Source organism: Gorilla gorilla, chromosome 2 (genome assembly GCF_029281585.2).
Source record: "Gorilla gorilla gorilla isolate KB3781 chromosome 2, NHGRI_mGorGor1-v2.1_pri, whole genome shotgun sequence".
NCBI classification, from domain to species: Eukaryota; Metazoa; Chordata; class Mammalia; order Primates; family Hominidae; genus Gorilla; species Gorilla gorilla.
The window spans coordinates 163839596-163859966 of NC_086017.1; the positions used below are offsets into that span (position 1 = coordinate 163839596).

General features: G+C 38.6%; 1 long non-coding RNA gene across 1 annotated transcript in view; it reads left to right on the forward strand.

Moving 5' to 3' along the window:
- The window catches only part of LOC109026201 (uncharacterized), a 28992-nt gene extending 15716 nt beyond the window's left edge, over positions 1–13276 (forward strand). The window contains exons 3-4 of the long non-coding RNA XR_002005163.4: positions 12001–12097; positions 12251–13276. This is a non-coding gene — a long non-coding RNA (uncharacterized lncRNA). The remainder of the gene's footprint in view (positions 1–12000; positions 12098–12250) is intronic.
- Positions 13277–20371: the final 7095 nt, after the last annotated feature.

Here is a 20371-nt window from a genome sequence, read left to right on the forward strand (position 1 = left end):
TTGGGTTATTCTGTCTGTGATTACAAAAACAGTCAGGGGCATGGGAGACATAAGAAAAAATTAAATTGATTAGTTTAAAGAGGATACATTAGTATGGCAAGAATATTTTTTCCTGTCCATAAAATCCCACTTTAATCGTGTTATTCCCCAAATCAGAACTCTCAATAATTCCCCATCCTTTTAAAAAGCAAACTATTTATATTGTTTTCAAGTTTATCAGGTACTTCTCCAGTCACATCTCTCATAGCTTCCCTTAAAAACTTCCTGCTCAACCCACTGCCTGTTCAGCACATATCCACCTCTTTCATTTTATGTACTATTTACTTTCACTGTAATACTCCACATTCCTCTCTGACTATATGCATCCTACTCCTCCTTCAAATCTCACTTACTTCATGAAGAGCCTTCCTTGCCTTCTCTCTCCTCTGAACTCCCATGTTCTTAGTGTAGTTGTCATTTACATGATCTTAGAGATAATTTGTAAATCCTGTTATATTTTAGAAGAGGAGAATGAAGATAAATTAGGTTGTGCAACATGACCTCTTTCTGATTGAGCTCATTAAGAACAAGGCTTATGCTTTCCTGTGGTTACAACATCAAAAGGAAAAAAAAAAAAAAGAACAAGGCTGATTTTAATTGCTCCAGGTGGTGGTGGAGGCCTACAATATGGAAAGCATTGTGCTAAGAGCTTCTGGGATGCAAAGTGAATAAGATTATCTATATGAATTACCTACTTTCAGAACAAGGCTTTCTATGTTTTAAAATAAAGGAAGAGAAGGTATTGTCTGATATTTTCTGGCTTTATGACTCTGAAGGCCCTTTTATAGACTTCAGGAAAAAGTTTATATTAACACTAAGGAAAGATGTCAATGGTTTATTTGTCATCCAGCTTGGGAAATTCACTTCTCTGAGAGTCTTTCCAAATGTGCATATTTGCTGATGTGATGATTAATTTTATCTATCAGCTTGGCTAGGCCAGGGGACCCATATGTTTTGCCAAACACATCCTGATGTTGCTTTGAAGGTGTCTTTTGGATGAGATTATATAAATCAGTTGACTTTGAGTAAAGCAGATAACCCTCCATAATACAGGTAGGCCTCATTCAACTCATTCAATCAGTTGAAGGCCTTACTGGAAAAAAAATAAATAAAGACTGACTTCCCTAGAAGAGTGAACTCTACCTGCAGTCTGTCTTTTTATTCTTTCTTTCTTTTTTTTTTTTTTTTGGATATGGGGTCTTGCTATGTTGCCCAGGCTGGTCTCAAACTCCTGGGCTCAAGCAATTTGCCTGCCTCGGCCTCCTAAAGTGCTAGGATTACAGGTGTGAGCCACCATGCTTGGCTCCTGCAGTCTGTCTTTGGTCTCAAGTGGCAATATCAACTCATCTCTGGGTCTCCAGCCTGCTGGTCTACCCTGAAGAATATGGATTTAGCCTCCACAATTGCATTAGCCAATTCCTTAAATAATCTCTCTCTCCTCTCTCTCTCTCTCCTCTCTCTCTCTCTTCTCTCTCTGTCTCCCTCCCTCCTTTCTCCAACTTATTGATTATTTTTCTCTGGAGAAACAATACAGCTAAGGCCCAGTTTAGCACTAGTTGCCTATGATTTATGTATAAAATAAAATTTATTTTTCAAATTAGGGTTCAACTTTGTACACAAATCCTTGTCTGCATTAATTACTTTTCCTTAGTTTATATCCTTGAAGTGGAATCACTACATCAAAAGATATTAACATTTTTAACATCCTTGATACTTATTTAGGTTGTATAAAATACCACAGGGCTTTGTGGCATGTTCCCTGAATTTATAATTTTTGAATTTGAATAGCGTAGAAGAAATAATTACAGAATTTTTGCAATTTGCATAGTGTCATTTATTTTACTTCTCTTTCTTTTCTATGAGGTGCTCCCTTTTCATTCTATGCCTTCGTGGATAACAGCAGCAATACTAGTCTATGAATATCAATTTTTTCCCATAGGCCTTAATCTTTTTTTGCTTGTGGCTGAGAAGATACCTCTGTCTAAAGCCACTCATATGAGAAATGAGTAGCTTCTAAAATACTGTTGGAGCAAAAAGCCACTTTCTAGCTACATCTGTAGGACAGTATACCCTTACAAAAAAGTTTAATTCAGTTCTCCTAAACATTATACATTCATTTTTACTGAACATTGACCTGAATGCACCCACACCTGTTATGCTGTTGTGCCATGTTTTTCTCTAAGTCTCCACTGATAGGACTTAGATTCATATTAATGCATTTTGCTTTAATGTATTTATTCAGCAAATAGTTACCCAGTTTTTAGTATATGCCAGACACTGGGATACAGCATGAACAAAACAGACTTTTGTCTGCTCTGTGGAGCTTACATTCTAGTGGGAAAAGCATATCTTTGCCAAATGCACAAAAGTTTTAAAAATTAAGAAAGTAAAAAAAAAAGGTAAAATGAAATGGTTGGAATTACAAAGTAGGAGTGGGTTGCAGCTGATTTTTCTTCTTTTTTTCTAAGGTACATGAGCCATGGGAACATTGTATTCATGACCCTTTTGTAACATATAGCCTTTGGAGGGTCTGGATTATACTTCAGAACTCTCACTGTTCTCTTGGGCTTGGTGGCCTCCCAGAACCCTGCCGGGTAAGCTAGAAGATGCAAAGCTTTCAAGGGAAGTGTTAGTATATTTGATAGAGTTATTTTAAATTTATAAAACTAAATTATGTGCATTATCAAAACTTCATAAAATAATCAAGGAGAAAGAAAAATTGACAGTTCAACTTACAATCAAGAGAGAACCACTATTAACACTCTAATATATTAAAATATGTAATTGAAATAAAATATGTACATATAAACGTACATACTTTCAACACCAGGCTCATATTGTACATAGTATTTTGTAGCCTATGTTTTTACTTAAAATTACGTTGTGGAATTTTTTGCTGTTTTTAAGTATTTTCTCAGAACATGATATTGAATGACTGTAAGAGTGTTCGTAATGCACCTAACCCATGTACTACTGGTGGGCATTTATCCTTTCTTTATCTGTTTATCTTATTATAGCACCTCTGATTACTTCCTTAAGATAATTTCGTAGAAGTAAAATTATTTTATCATTCTTGATGCATATATCTACATACTCCCACCAACAATGTGTACAAACACTAAAGAGGTTATATTAAAGGGCAAAAATCAACCAAAGACTGGAAAGTAAGATGAACAGATAAATGACAGCAGTGCACAGTCTTACAGGTATCCACAGTGATAATTGCTGTCTTTGGTGAGGACTGTCTCTGTTCGGGTCCAACCATGTCTTTAGGGCCATGTTCACATTGGTTGTTTAATGGGCTGAGTAGTATTTTACAAGTAAGATTTGGGCATTCTTCCAGCTCTGGCCAGTATTTATATAGTCAAACTCATTTCTTTGCACAAAACAGCTGAAGTGAGACTCTTCCCTTGAAGGTTTCTGGGAGTCTGTAATGTGTTACTGGCAGGAGAATCGCTTGAACCCGGGAGGCAGAGGTTGCAGTGAGCTATACCCTCCAGCCTCATAGACCTTCTTTCTGTCCCTTGAACTTAATTAAGCTCATTCTAATTCCAGTACTTTGCACTTCCAGTTCTGTATTTCTCTTTTCTCATGTCTCCTCTTCTCGATTTTACTGATTCTGACGTAAATGATCTAAAACATCTCCCTCCCCCCATTACTGCTCTCTTTCTTAATACTCTGCTTTATTTTCTTCTTAGTGCTTAGCATTATTGGAAATTACACCATTTATTTATTTGTTTTTTTCTTGTCTGTCTCTTCTTCATGGAATATAAACTCTATGAAGGCAAGGATCTTCTGTGGCTTTTTCAATATTTGCTATATCACTCTGTATTTTGAACCGTGCTGAATATAATAAATATGTGTCGAATGAATGAAGGCAAAAAGGAGTAAATGACAAGTACCAAATATACTAGCTCTGGGCTGGCAAGACACTCTACTTTTCTCCTAGTGTGCTCATTTTAACACAGAAAATTTAGCCTTTAGTTATCTGTATTCATTCAGTCTCAGCCTGTTTCTAAGTAAAGCTGTATTCAAATATGCAATTTAAAAAATCTTAACCTTATATGTCTTGAGAAGTGCCTTCCGTTCCTCAAGTAAAGCTGGAAGTTCTTACCTTTATCATCAGAGATAACTTTAAAATAATCCTATGCAAGTTTAGAGTTGTCCTACATCCTAATATTTGCCCTACAACATATTTAAGAAATTAAAGTCACACATCATTTTTTTAGTTATTCTTTAATTATTTTCAAATTTTTGTGTAAAGTTTCACATTACATTTTTGATCTCATTTTATTTACTGTTTATCTACTTTACTCTCCAATTTCTTAAATAAGATTAAAAGGCAAAACCTACCAAAAGTCCTAAAGAAGTTGATTGGCACATGGCAGGCCCTCAAAATGGATTAATTATCTCTCTAGGGGTGTATCTCTTTATTTTCTGAAAAGACATAGAATGAAAAAAACCAGGAAGCATATATCAAAACAATACGTGAAGGAGGGAAAATACTGTTATTTTTCCTTTTTAATCTCTCTTTTTAAAAAGCGTTATTGCTTTCTGTATCTTCTTTTCCAAAATTTGATAAATTGGGAAACTCATTCCAATAACAGCTAAGGAATATTCAAGAGAAATAGGATTTATACATTGATCTGAGCTCTGCCTGCTAATCAGCATATTGCTAATGGGCAGACATCTGGAATGCTGTTTTCTTAATGCAAAACTAGAGGTTTCAAACTGGTGGTCTCTAAGATGATGATGTTAAAGAAAAATTAACTGACTACAAAACTGGGTTATTTTACACACGTACAAAAAAATTCTTGTTTTTGGTTCTCTCAAAATAATAATTAGAAATCGGACAGCACTAACCCCATAGTTCTAAATGGCAATATTTGGCTGCAGATATATACTGTCAGCTCTGTCCACACGGGGTATATTCTCTGCAGTGACCCACACTCACTTTTGTTAGGCTTTGCTCATTTATGCCACATTCTTGGCCCTGGAGACATCAGAATACGTTCTTGCTGAATGACGCGCTCTCCCAGGTACCTTATTTCCCTGACTCAATGGGACCTTGAGTATCCACCCCTGGCTTTGTTTTGCTTAGCCCACTGCCCCTACCTTACCACATTAAGAGAGACCAGGACTATTTTGTGCATTCTGGACTTGGGCCTGCACCATGGGTGAGGGTTGTGGTTTGTCTTCAGTCTGTGCCCAAGTTGAGGTGAGACACTTGAGAGAAAAAAAGAAAGGGGTGGGGAACCAAACAATCAACCAAACAAGCAAAATGAAACAACCAGGGAATTAAGAGAAAATGGTAGAGAAGAGAAGTAAATCAGAGTTTCGGCTTTTCTCCCTCATCTGTCTGACTAAATTTATGTTGACTTTGTCTGTATTTAATTTATAATGTGCCACTCATTTAGAATAGGCTTCAAAAATGTAAACCCCCCTCCAAATTTTGGCCTCATTAGGAAGTGGAGAGTGTGTGATAACGTTATCATTAAGAGGAAGTTTAAAAAAAAAAGCCAAAATTACACTTATGTACGTATTTTTAAAGAAACTCATTTTTTGTGCGTGTGGTTTGAGAAAAGCAAAATTTGGGAGGAATTTGGAAAAGAAGATTACTCATCAAAAGGTAGATCATGCTTAAAAACAAAATGGGAACGACGACCTTAAAAATGGGAACGACTGGGGAGAAAACTGACAAGGACACATTAGTGCTGCACTTCACTAGCAGCATGAATGTGGTAATGGTGAAAGGAGAACAATATCTGAAAGGAAATGAAGGTCTTATCATAGGAGCCACAGAGATTTCATTTTTGTTTTTCTGAAAATTATCATTGTCAGCTGTGACTGCTGATGAAGGACCACTTAGCATTCCCCCCAAGGAATAATTGCCAACCTCCTCTTTGGCCCGACCTCACATGGACTAACACGACAAAGACATAATTTTGCCCTAATTCTGAAAAGAACAGGAAACAGTGATGTAATCTATTTGTTTAATTCTAGGAAATCTTTCCCTAAAGTCTGCTTTTGCACTGCCAAACTGGGAAGGGATGTCTGGGGGAGTAATTAAAGGCTTTAAATGTGGAAGAAAGAGATTCTTAGTGCAGTGTGGGGAGTCTCAATGAGATTAATGGGAAACAAGGGAAATTTAGATGGACAAGCAAAAGCCAGTGGGAGTTATGTCAATACTGCACAAGGTGTTTAAGGTCGGTGCCCATGAGGGCTGGTCAGCTCCAGTTTACCCTTGCACAGTCTGTGCTTAGCAAATGAGTACTTTAAACAAGGTTGCCAGAGGCAGAGAAACGTCTGGGAAAGAGGTCTGGGAAAGAGAACAGGCTCCTGAAGGACTTGCGCTGCTTCCTGTTGCTTATAGATTAGTGTAGATAATGCGTAAAGTCCTTTCCTTAGAACTTCTAAGTTTAGACTCATTAGAGTTACTGGTAAGACCTGAACACATAAAGTGTGCATGTAAAAATTACATTCTGTAATGCTAATTATATATATATACCTTCAAATATATATATAGTCAGAATCTAATCTGACATATATATATATATATATATATATATACACCTTCAAATTAGCATTACAGAATGTAATTTATATATATATGACAATTCTACAGGCAATCTCAGCTGGACATAGTCAAAACTGAAGTAATTTGTTTTCCTCCTGCTTTGCTGGCTGATTTGTTTTTCCATCTCCTTTACTAGTCTTTCCTCTTCTTTATAACCCACATGTGTTTGCCTGATTCAGAGACTGGTTCTCAGTATTCATGCTTCTCAGGTGAACTCACTCAGACTTATGGCTTTAGTGGTGGATATACTCTTACTGCCAAATTAATATCTGCATCGCTGACCCAATTCCTGAGTTTTGGGTTTATATGTTTAACTGCTTACTGAACGTCCCTACTTTATGGTTTCCAATCTTTTCAGTATCTAATAGATACTGTGTTACATGTATCTATTAGATACAAGTGTTACATGTTCAGAGAACTCTTGAGTGTAAACTTGATGATGTTCGGGGAAGATTTTTTTTCTAGAGAAATGCTAGAGATGTAGTCAAAACTTGCTACATATGTGGTGAATTAATAAATATCCTGATTTACTCCCAAACCTGTCTTTTGTCCAGTATTTTTTAAATTCTAGTTAATTTTACAGCTGTATATCTAGCTGCCTGAGCTAGAAAACTTGGAGGCATTCTCAACTCTTCCTGTACCTCACCTTCCATGTCAGATCAATCATTAAATTATCTTAATCTACATTAGAAAATTGTCTGTAATCCATTTTTTTCCTATCACCACCATCACTGCATATTCTTGTCTTCTCTAACAAAGGCATTATACCTTTTGCTATGGACTGAATTGTGTCCTTCTTAAAATTAATATGTGAAGTCCCAACTCCCAATACTTCAACATGTAACTGTACTTGAAAATAGGGCCTTTAAAGAGGCCAATGGGGAGGGCCTGAATCTAATCTGACTGATGTCCTTATGAAAAAAGAAAATTTGGACATACAAAGAGACACAAGAGATGCATGCACACAGAAGAAAGACCACGTGAGGCTACAGTGAGAAGCTGGCCATCTGCAAGCCAAGAAGACAGGACTCAGAAGAAACCAACCCTGTCAACATCTTGATCTTGGACTCGTAGCCTCCAGAAGAGTAACAAAATAAATTTCTGTTGTTTAAGCCACCCAGACTATAGTATTTTGTTATGGCAGGCTGAGCAAACTAATACATTCTTCCTAAAAAGATCCTCCAGTCTTCCCTAATAAGATGTCATCTTATCTCTCTCTCTCTCTCTCCACCCCCCGCCCCCCGCTTTCTCTCTCTCTCTCGCTCTCTGTCTCTCCATCCGTCTGAGGTGGATTATAAAAAGAAAAAAAAAGTAAAGACAGGAAAATAAATATAAATAATACATACTCAAAGAATAAAACAGGGTCTCATGTATCTTTCTCTGTGGTCTTTATGCTTCCCTATGTGATCTTTCTTAAAGATGATCACAACAGTAAATGAGGATGTTACTTCATTGCTTCAAAGTGTTTGGCTCCTTATATCCTGACAAATTGCAAAGGCTTAGCAGTGTATTCAAATGCGATTTACCATTTGTTTTCCCCCACTTGCCTTTCCAAATCCATCTTATCTGTGGCCTAAGAAAGAGTAAAGCAAGAATCAGAATTCCAGAGAGAAGCAAAGAGGAGCGATAAAGACAGATAACCGGGCTCCCATTGGAAACATGTCATTAATTAGAACACATTGGCAATTCCATATTCATTGTCATAGTAAATAAAGAGTAAAGAATATTATGGGAGGAAAAAGAAATAGAACTAAATTTCAAATGGGAAGCCTTAGGAATTTACCTGGAGCTGTCAAGGAATGCTGCCTTCTGCCTGGAATAACAAAACTCTTAATATCCCATAGATTCTAGGACTGGTTTAGAAGAGGCATGTGGAATCCAGAATACTGGAGATTTCTTTGATTGCATCTCTGTCTCCTCCTCTTTTGTCTCATTTTGCTTTTTCCAGATGTACTTGTAATACTCTTAGAGAGAAATAGGGTGTTTTTTTCTTTTTCTTTTTTTTTTTAAGGTTGGGCTGGAAATAGAGGGCTTTGGTCTTCTTGTAAATCTACTAGATACATGGTGCTAACATCCTAACTCTCTGCTCATTTCAATTTTGAGCTCAGAATATAGGCTTACAAAGATTGCCTGGGATTTGACAATTCTTAAAGCTCTAAGCATTTTTGAAGCATAAGGGTTCATTGCAGTTTTCTATACCAGAAGAACGAATATTACAGCTCTAAAAGTTAGTAGAAAGGATCTACTCTTATATAGATTGAAAAAACAATAAGGGAAAGAACTGCTTCCTGGAACTGATAAAATTTTATATTATCAGCATTACTAACTGAACAAACCAAAAAAATCTCCAGATTTCTTTTTCTTTTTAGCTTGTGTTCCTTGTAAGTGTTAATTCCATAAAGGAGTATAGGTTTGGAGACTGAATAGAAGTAAGGTAATCTGGTGAATTCTAATAATTCCCCCTTCTTTGTCTCAGAAGATACAAGGGTATCCCATGTACTTCCCATAAAGAAAATATTAGAGAAGGCAGGTATATGAATTTGAAGTATTTCCTAGCAGAGGACCTTATGGTAAGAATATCTGATATCTCCACTGTTATGTCTCAGTAGGTAAACATACACACTTGCCTATTAATTAGCAGATGTTTCTTCTGTAACAATTACCAATATATTAAGACCTCTAGGACTGTGAGTGATACTCCAGGACAGAAAATCATTGAGTAGATCAATTTTTTGAATACTAAAACGCTTATAAATTTTTTATCATGATTCTTACAAGAAAGTTAAACAACCTCAGCACTCAGCATTCAACATAATTTCAAACATATGAGAGTTCTTATTTGGGCAATTGTGACTATCATTCCTAGAAACAAAAGGGAGAAGACCTCCTTAATCAGCTCAGCCACATTCCCAGAAGCTAGGGTTGTGGAGCCAGGCTCAGTCTTGGCTCAGCCTCTAAGAAGTCTCCACCTGTAGGATAATGGGTTCTGTGGGTACTTGTGGAAAGTGACTTCTGTAGCTTTACAATGCCAGAAATAGTGCCATTGATTTTAATGATTGTACTTTTTCCAAGAAACTGAGTGAGTGGCCAAGAATCGGGGCAAAGTCACAGACAATGAGACATTACAGTCACCATGGATAGGTATCCACCTGGGGGCTGGCTGGAAGCCTTGCAAAATCTGTCTAGAGTGACAGACGTTAAGTCAGTGAGTGTTTAGGGGCTGAGGAACGTCAACGGCAGTAGAAAACTTTCTGGGCTGATGGAAATGTTCTATATTTTGACTGGGGGCTTGGTTACGTGGGTATATACATTTGCCAAAACTCATCCATTAAAACTCATTCACTAATTAAAATGAATGAATTTTATTGTAGCTAAATAAAATTATGCCAAAGAATTGTTTAAAAATAAAAATCAGAGTTAGGATGGTGACTAACTTTAGAGGCAGGATACTGAGAAAAAATGAGGAGGCAAAGAATATCCTGGAAATTTCCCTTTTCTGAGCCCTGTGAGCTTCTTGTTCTTTCTCTCCCTGCCCCATAGGTAGGGTTCCCTGGAGGAGCCCTCAGACTCCTCAGGCAGAACTTGTCTGCCTCTCTATTCTCTTCACAAAATTCTTTACCCTATCTTCCCATGTTTGAGCTTATGATCTATTTTCACTCCTCATTTTATCCCTAGCACCTAGGTACTCTACAAATATGTGTTGAGTCAATTAATAGAAAAATAAATAAATGAAGGATGGAAAGAGCTCACTGAATGTTCAGCTCACTAAACCAGTTTCCTCATCTATAAGAGGCAGTTAATATTGCCTGTTCCATGAAACTGTAAGGATTACATGAAATAATAAGCTTGACATTTGATAGTTATTTTATCTTTTTCTTTCTTGATCACTAGATACTCCCCACACTAGAACAACCAGTTGTGCAATAAGAGTCAACAGAAACCCTGACAGAGAACCCCAGAGATAGGTGGTCATTGGACAGAAATGACAGGGTCAACTAGAGGGAGAATGATGGTGGCATAGACAGGGCTGTGAGGTGTATGTACTAGGTGATAGAGATGAAGGAGTGTTCCTCTATATCACAGTGTCCATCCTTAGTTAAATGACAAATATTCTATTATAAGAAAATTAAGAGTTAAATATATCCTGTGGTGTAATGCTCTGTGAAGACAGCAATTAATGCCTGTACTGTTCCCTGCTTTATTTGCAGGGAATAAAGACTGGCACATTATAGGCACACAAATATTTGTTGTATGAAAGAATGTCAAAACCAAAAAATATAGTCACTTTAAGTAAGACCAGAAGAAATGGGTAATACTTTTCTTTTTAAATGGCTTAGGATTTGGATTGCCATGGGAACTTTTCAGAATGGGCTTTCACAAAAGCTTTGCTCTGAGAGCATGGAAGTTGGCTACAACGTTGCCTGGGAACAATACAAAGGAGGATGGTTTTGAATGTCAGTAACTTTTCTGAATATCCAGCCTACAAAATAAAACTTTTTCTTTAATTGTAAAGTAACAAAAGACCTCTGTAAATATTTGAAAAAGAATAGAGAAAATTAAACCATACCATTCAGATATATATAAGTTTAAGTTGTCGGTGTTTTTTCTTCCAGTCTGTGTTTTTAAGCAGAACATGAATAAATATATGCATACATTTTCAGAGTTGAAATTATAGTGTGGATGAATTTTTGCTTTCTGATTTTTACTACAACATCTTTTATGCATTTTGTCCTTAAAAATTCTTCATACATTTTTAAATTTCTTCATATTCTATAGAGTAGGTATCCAACATTTATGAGAAATGAGTTTAGATGTATCGCAGAAAGATCAAGTCCTGGGCAGGTGCCATCAATAATGGCCAGCTCCAGAATGAAGCACGTGTACCTCTGTGATAATGATGTCATACCCACCATGCCACTGAGAAGTAACACTTCCAGGAGTCAAAGAGAATGCATGTCAGACTAATTATATTACAAAGACACCCGAGGACCTAGAGTTGTGAGGAAAAGAAATAACTTATGAGGAAAAAGACCTACAGGAAAGCCAGAAAATCAATGCTTAATGCTCTGTCAGCCTGTCCAAAGTATTTTTGGCACCAAGAGTACTGTCCGTTATTAAGGAATAGAGGTAATGACGTATTTGTATGAGTGCTGGCATCCTTCTCCACCTACACACTTGAGCAGCCTTGAAAGAAGAGGTTTCTAAGTGAATTGTAAAAGCTCTCTAAGATGGATTATTTTTGCTGTAATGATAGCTAACATTTACTTATTGCTTATTGTGTACCAGTATCTGTTCTATGTTCTTTCCACCCATTAACTCATTTAATCCTTACAACAATTCCAATAAGTACTTTCCATTATTATTCCATTATCCATATTTTACAGACAGAATAAAGGAGGCACAGAGAAGTTATACAGATTGTCCTGGCACAAAAAACTGATAAGACTTAAGCCCAGGAGTACTGGCCCAAGAAGATATTAGGTTGGTACAAAAGTAATTCTGGGTTTTGCATTGTTGGAATTTGCCGTTTGATATTGGAATCCATTCTTAAATAAATGTGGTTATGTTATGCATCATTTTAACGGGCATTTCTTACTTTATGTTTTTTTGCTGCTTATTTTATGTTTATTTTAGACTATGGAAATGATGTTGGAGAAAAAGCAAATTTGAGCGATTTTCCTATTTGAGTTCAAAATGGGTCTTAAAGCAGTGGGGACAACTGGCAACATAACAATGCATTTGGCCTGGGAACTGCTAACCAACTCTTAGTTCAATGGCGGTTCAAGAAGTTTTGCAAAGGAGACAATAGCCTTGAAGATAAGGAGCATAGTGGCGGGCCATCAGAAGTTGACAACGACCAATTGAGAGCAATATTTGAAGCTGATCCTCTTACAACTACACGAGAAGTTGCCAAAGAACTCAGTGTCGACCTTCCTATGGTTGTTTGGCATTTGAAGCAAATTGGAAAGGTGAAAAAGCTCCATACATGGGTGCTGCATGAGCTGAGTGAGAAGAAAAAAAATAGTCATTTTGAAGTTTTGTCTTCTCTTGTTCTTCACAACGGTGAACTATCTCGTGATTGGATTGTGAAGTACGATGAAAAGTAGATTTTATATGACAATGGGCAATGACCAGCTCAGTGGTTGGACTGAGAAGACACTCCAAAGCACTTCCAAAAGCCAAATTTGCACCACAAAAAAAGGTCATGATCACGGTTGGGTGGTCTGCTGCCACTACGATCCACTACAGCTTTCTGAATCCTGGCAAAACCATTACATCTGAGAAGTATGCTCAGCAAATAGATGAGATGCACTGAAAACTGCAATGCCTGCAGCTGGCATTGGTCAACAGAAAGGGTCCAATTCTTCTCCCAACCGCATGTTGCAAAACTAATGCTTCAAAAGTTGAACGAAGTTTTGCCTCATCTGCCATATTTGCCTGATCTCTCACCTACTGATCACCACTTCTTTAAGCATCTCGACAGCACAACTTTTTGCAGGGAAAATGCTTCCACAACCAGCAGGATGCAGAAAATGCTTTCCAAGGGTTCATTTAATCCTGAACCATAGATTGTTAGCTACAGGAATAAACAAACTTATTTCTCACTGGCAAAAATTTGTTGATTATAATGGTTCCTATTTTGATTAATAAAGATGTGTTTGAGCCTAGTTATAATGATTTAAAATTCACGGTCTGAAACCGCAATTACTTTTGCACTAGCCTAATAAGTAAGTGTGTACCTGTGTGTGTGTGTGTATTTAATATATATTTGTATATATAACTCATAGTGTGTGTGTTTGTGTAGTTTCCCTGTTGGTGTCTTTCCTAATCTAGTGAAACCTTGCCTGTGTTCCCCTCCAACTATGGCCCAACTTCTTATTATCTGTTTACAAAACTTGGAGAACTGCACTGGCTATAGCTAATTTTCTTACCTCACATGTTTATTCCAGCCCACTGGAAACTTACTTTATTTATTTCTCACGTTGTATTAACATAGTTCTCTATAAGACCACCAACAGCTTTCCAGATGCCATGAAGACTTTCAAGACATTGTACTATCGGAGCTCTTTGTAGCTTTTAAAACAGTAACTTCTTTCAAGATATTCTCTACCATTTAGTTTCTATATTGCTGAGCACCCTTGTTTCTTTTTGTATTTTTATAATACTTCTTTCTCTATCTGCTTAATACTTTCTTCCACTTGGGACCCTTAACATTGATATTCTCCAGATTTTCATTCTCATCCCATCATTTTTCTCACTTTACACATTTTCCAAGTCTAACATCATCATTTTTGAAGTTTTTGTCTATCACCTTTATGTGATAATTCTTCAGCCTGTACTTTCCAAAACTGGACATAAGTCTATTCAGACTTTTATATCCACCTGTCAACTGCATGTGTTCTGAATGGCTGATAAGCACCTTAAATTTAACATGTGTAAAGCTCAACTCATTATCTTTTTCCCAAAACTTGCTTTTTCTTCTGTGTACTTTATCTCAGTTAATAGTACCATGATCCATCCTTCACTAGCTAGAATATTAGTATCATTTTCATTTTCTCACTTTCCCATCCCCACATGGCATTAGTTTTCAAGACCTTCTTATTTTATTTCCTAAATATTACCCAAGTCTTGTATAAATGATGACACTTTAGGTTCTAAGTAACTGAAACAAAACTCGGCTTCAATTTCTCTTAGGCAAAAGGGAAACTCTAAGCTTATGTCACCTTGATTGGGGGAAATATAATTGGGAGAGAAGGAAATTAATGCCATCAGGTGTCTCTTAATTTCTCAGTCTCTCTCATATTACCCCCACGCTGTTTTCTGCCTTTCTCTGTGTGTTGGCTGTATATCCTTCCTGGTAATTGCAGAGTTACAGCTTCATATAGAGATGAAAGGTTCCTTCTTCTTTTAATGCCAATCCTAGAACTGATTTTTACTGACCCATCTAGTGTTATGTCTCCCCTGCTTGGCCCCAGTTAGTTTGGTGGGCTGGAGGATAAGAGGATAGAAGGAACTGACAGATTTGACCCACCCACATAGTAGCCCCTGTTAGAACCACACTGTTGGCATGGTGGAGGGCAAGTATTTAATCCCTAAATGGAGAAGTTGGTTTTATCAGAAGAATCAGAGAAAGGGGTGCTGCACAGGAAATCCTACACGTCCATTACAAATTAATTTCTCCCTCTCCAACCTTATGCTTCTCTTGTCTTTCTTTTCGCAACTAAAGTACCTTTAGAACTTTCTTTCTTAACTGCCTGAGTCCAAGTCTTTTCCTCTCTAAATATATTAACACAGAGATCTGATTTCATATAAATGAATAAATAAGATTTGTGTGTGTGAAATCATTACCCATCTACACAACACTCTTCCAATGGCTCCATTCACTTCCTGGTTAAAGTGCATATTTCTTCTTCCTCCAAGAAGCCTAGACTCATACTTAGCAATTCAATCTGAAGAAGAGCTTTCATTTCAGGTCCAATATTTTACCCTGCAGTAATATCAATAGGTTTTGTTTGTACTGAACACAATTAATTTTTCCTTTGTTTCTGCTTCTCAGATTAGTTTGCCCTTCTGTCTTTCTGCTATGACTGATTCCTTACTCTCTCTGCCCAACTCCTATTCAGTCTTTAATGTTCAGTTCTTATATAAATCACCCAGGAGATCTCTCTAATAGGTGTTGAACTTCCTCAATAATTTGTGCATATTTGTATCTTTGCAAACAAATGCTTATGTTTTTATCTTCTCCACTCAAATGCAAGCTCCTGAGAACAAGAACTAAATTAAATTATCTTGAGATCTCTCATACAACAACATTGTCTGGTGAATGATAATCACTCTAGAAATACCATGAAAATGAAGTTAAGAATGGAAATACCACAAACTCAGTCAATCATATGAGTTATTATTTCTGAGCTACCTGGAAAAATTCTACTCTAACACATTTATAAATCACATTTTTTACTTATGTGAAACCATGTTACTTTTTAAAAATTATACCCATTATATTTGAGGTTCAATTTAAAAACCTTTTGTTTAATTATCTGTTTTGAAAATTAGATGAACTGATTATTTTGATTTTTTAAATAAGTGGATGATTTCCAGAATCATATGCTAGTCTATATTTTCCAACAGAGCATATTGGCCAAAATAAAATTTTTCTTTGATTCTGCAACTTATACTATCCCAGCAACACCATAATTTTGTCACTTATATGATGCTTTTGTCACTTATACAATATTTGAAGAAGGTTTTGGATTTTAGGTTGGATCTCTACTAACCCTGGAATTCTTTAAAAATGAATACTTTGGCCTGGTATGGTGTCTCACACCTGTTATCCCAGAAATCTGAGAGGCTGAGGTAGAAGGATCACTTGAGGCTAGGAGTTTGAGACCAGCCTGGACAGCATAGTGAGAACCTGTCTGTACAAAAACTTTTTAAAAATTAGCTGGACGTGATGGTGCCTGCCTGTAGTTCTAGCTACTTGGGAGGCTGGGGTGGGAGAATTGCTTGAGCTCAGAAGGTCCAGGATACAGTGAGTGAAATCCTTCCTCTAAATAAATAAATAAATAAATAAATATCTTTATCAACCTATATTAGTGCAATCTGTTCCATAGCTTTATTTGTATAAACTGATCACTCTTTTTTTCCTTTTATAAAATAATGCTTACCTTTTCCTTCACTTGCTTCATGGAAAACTTCCTCAGTCTCCTTGGCTGCTGTATTCATTCATTCAACAATTACTCACTGGGTCCTTCCTGGGAGCTGTCTGTCTCAGTCCTCCTGCTCACCAGCCACTTTCTCCCATATGTCTCTCTTGTTTACTCCCATGAAGCCATGTTGTGCTGAACAGGGACCTCTCTTCTGAGCTCCAAAACCATATATCCATTTGTTTGCTTTATATCATGGATTTCAATTGCTACCTCTGACTCAGCATATTCCAAACTGAACATAGGTTTTCCTCCCCAGTTTTTGCTTTCTTTTCAGTGAATGTCACCATTACTCATGAGATATACAAGCCCAAACACTGGGAATAAGTCTTATCTTTTTCCTGTCCTTCATCATCCTATCAATCACCAAATCACATTGACCTTTCCTACTTGATAGCTATGTAATCATTCCTTATTTTTATCTCTACTACCACGATCATAGTCTCAGTCACCATTATCTTATTTTTTGCACTACTCTAATTCACTAGTAAATAGTCCCTAGCATCTATTTTTGCTCATCTCCAATCTATTATTCACATGTTTACCCAGTGATCTATTAAATAAACATTCATTTGATCATGTTGCTCTCATGCTTAAAACTCTAAATAATTTCCCATTACTTTTAGGACAAGATTCAAAATATTTAAAATGGCCCACAAAGTCTTACCTTCCTTTCCAAGCAATTATTATTTCTCTTCTGCATCTGGCTCTATGCATCAACCACGAAAACTTCCTTTTGTTTCTCAAAGAATGCTCTTTCTCACCTCAAGGCCTTTGTACATATTTTAAAATTGCATTTCTGTTCATATTAAGGCAGAAATAAATTATCCACATGGCTAGAAAACTAAAGCAGCACAAAAATCTATAAAATAAAAAACTAAAAGCTTTCCTCTCACTCCTCCATGTCACTCTTCTCCAAATAACCAATGTCATTTGCCTCTTGTATATTTTCCTAAAGTGTGTGTGTGTGTGTGTGTGTGTGTATTTTGGGAGACATGGGAGAAATGGGTGTGCTCTATACTCTGCAATATAGTACAATGATTAAAATACAAATTTAGGAACTTGCCTGCCTGAATTCGAATCCCATTGTCTCGGGATGTTTAGGGTGTTGGTTTTCCAGCCAGAAACCTCTGTGGCCAGTGGTGCCTTTGCCCAAGTTTTCGCTGAGGCTTGCTGGGCTCATTCTGCCCATTTGGCCTGGCAGGCTGCACTCAACTCATGCTACCAGCCCAGATCCCACAACTGCTAAGGGTGAGCCAGGCGCAGAGTGGCAAGCAGTGTGTGAGTGAGCATGGGGTCCGGCCACTGTGCACAGCCAGGCATGCCAGCTGCAGTGGGGTGGGCAGCTGCAGGCACTGGAACAGGTGCCAGCTCCCTGCAAGGCTGCGGCTGGACCAGGCATAGCACAAGTGGCTACCACTGCAGGCACCAGGGAATGTGGTGGCACCCAGAAGCTTGGAGTTGCCAGGAACTGCAGAGCCCCAAAGAGGGAGTCATAGCCCTGGCTCAGGGAGTTCCTAGGTCTGGGGTCACCGAAGGGCTGCAGTTCTTCTCTTCTTCTCATCACCTGCAACATGGCAAGCAGAGAGTGTGTTTCAGCCCTGTTTGTGTTACAGCTCTTTCAGTCCCACCATTTGGCAGGTCCTGAGTTCTTGTCCTGCGTCCAGGAGGAATGAGGTATGTGGACAACTGGAGGGTGAGCAAGGTGGAGAGGTGCCTCACTGAATGACAGAACAGCTCTCAGGAGACCTGAAGTGGGTAGTTCCTTTCCACAGGCAGGTCATCCCAATAAGCACCCAGCTCTCAGCAGAGAGGATACCCATAGTGGGTATCTCCTTTCTGCAGGCAGATAGTCCCAAGTGTCCAGCTCTCAGTGGAGGGAGACCCAGAATGGATAGCTCCTTTCCACAGGCAGGTCATCCAATGAGTGTCCAGCTCTCAGAGGAGAGGGGACCCAGAATGGGTAGCTCCTTTCCACAGGCAGGTCATCCCAACAAGTTGGGGAGACCCAAAATGGGTAGCTCCATCCTGCAGCCAGTAGTCTCAATGTCTGCATGAGTCTGACTGAGTCCAGGATTTTTATGGGCTCAGAAGGGAGGAAGTGCATGCTGATCGGTCAATGGGTGGCCATGGGCAGGCCCAGAGAAAGCATCATAAGTTCTCATTCTGGGCTGTGGACTCTACCTGGAACTGACAGCTCAGCCTCCAGGCTTCAGGCCATCCCTGGCTTGAAGAGACCAGGGACCCACCCCTTTCTGCCCAGGAACCCGTCTGCCTCCTGCTGTCAACATGTTGTCCATGGTGCCCAAGCTGTTCATGCCAAGGGGTGCCTGCAGGCCCATGCTGAGCTGCCCTCAGCATCACTCCTGGCCTCTCTCCCACAGTCATCAGTGCCTGTAGTTAGGAGGGGACTGAGGAAGTGGGGGGGGCTGGCATGTCAGCACCACCCTGAGTGCAGGCACACTCAGCTGGGTTGTGACAGCACCCAGGCTCGGCCACAAATTTGCTCCAAAATTGGAGTGGGCATTGGAAGCAGGGAGAGGTCAGGGAGCAGGAGAAGGCACTTCTGATCCTGTGAGGGCAAGGGGGGTTTCCCGGGCCCCCAAGAGTGCAAGGATGCCCAGGTCAGGAGCCGTGGCTGGGTGGCTGCAGCTGCACCCAGAAGCTTGAGGCTCCCACCTTGCCAACTCAGTAGGGGGCGTGGCTCCCACCTGTTCCTGCCTCCCACCAGCTCCATAGAGAGCACAGCCCTGGATGCCCTTCCCCTGCTGCAACTGGCATCCCTGCAGTGGCTGCTCCAGACAGACTGCTGGGAGCATCACCATCTCTGCCACAAACTTGGCTTGTGACCTTAGGAGCAAGTTACTTATTCATTCTGGGTCTTAATTTCTTTATCTGTAAAATGAGAAATCAGTGGGCTCTGCTTTATAAGTTGTGAATTAAATGAATATATACACACACACACACACACACACAAATACACAGAGCCACATGTAGCTGATGCCGATTCTGCCCATAGCTGAGTATATTTATTTTGTTAATGTACACTAAACTTCAAAAATGTCTGTAGAATAAACACGTGGGCCTAACATTTCTACTACAAGATGGTCCCAAATCCAAATCCCATTTATCACTCAGCCTCCAAAGTCTCAGTCTAACTGGTGGTTATATTCTGGGTTAGCTAACAATCAGAAAGGTCTGGACATTTCCTTTACCAGCAATGTATACTTACTTTAGCAAATAGGTACATGTCCTTTTGAGAAAGGAAAATGGAAACATTATAAAACATATTATTGGTGCTGCTATTATGGTTTTTTCTCAAAGTGGCTGGTCCTCCCCTTCATTTGTGAGCTTTGAGTCTAAGAACTGTCCCAGGACTCAGTAACTGTCTACTTACTAAGAGGCTTTGGGGATTTATTATTGTGGCTCGAGTCAGTTCTCTGCTCACCAGGTGAGTTACATGTCCCAGACAGAATCTTGGTGAAATCCTATGATCCACTTAGGAAGCCTATGATCAATTAGCCACTACCTATGATTTCTGTAGATAAGACCATTATGAGAATTACTTTGGCTCTGCTGCTTGTTATGGTAACTACACCCCTTCTGCCATGCTGAGATTCCTGCAGTGTCTCCCACTAGCTTCTTCAACCTGTAAAAAACCTGCCACTTCACACTTTTTAAGCACTTTGGTGCTTTTCTCACCAGTGCATTTATCATGAAGACATAAGTTTCTGTCAACCCCTTTGAGGGGACACAGGGAGTGGGTTCATTGGTCACATATGGCACATGTGATCTAAGACTTAGAGTGCCTTCCTTTGCCATACACTGATTATTTTTCTCATATCAACTGTATTCAGTGTGGATCACCATTGAATATAGTTTTTAGTCAACTGAGTGTTACTGCCGTTCAAGCTGTCATGATGAATTCCAAATCTCTGATGAATTCATATATATTGATGAATCTGACTGATGTAAAATTACATATTGCACCTTGGTCTAGCACTTTGGAATTCTATTGTCTCAGATATTCTCTATGTTTTGTCTAGAA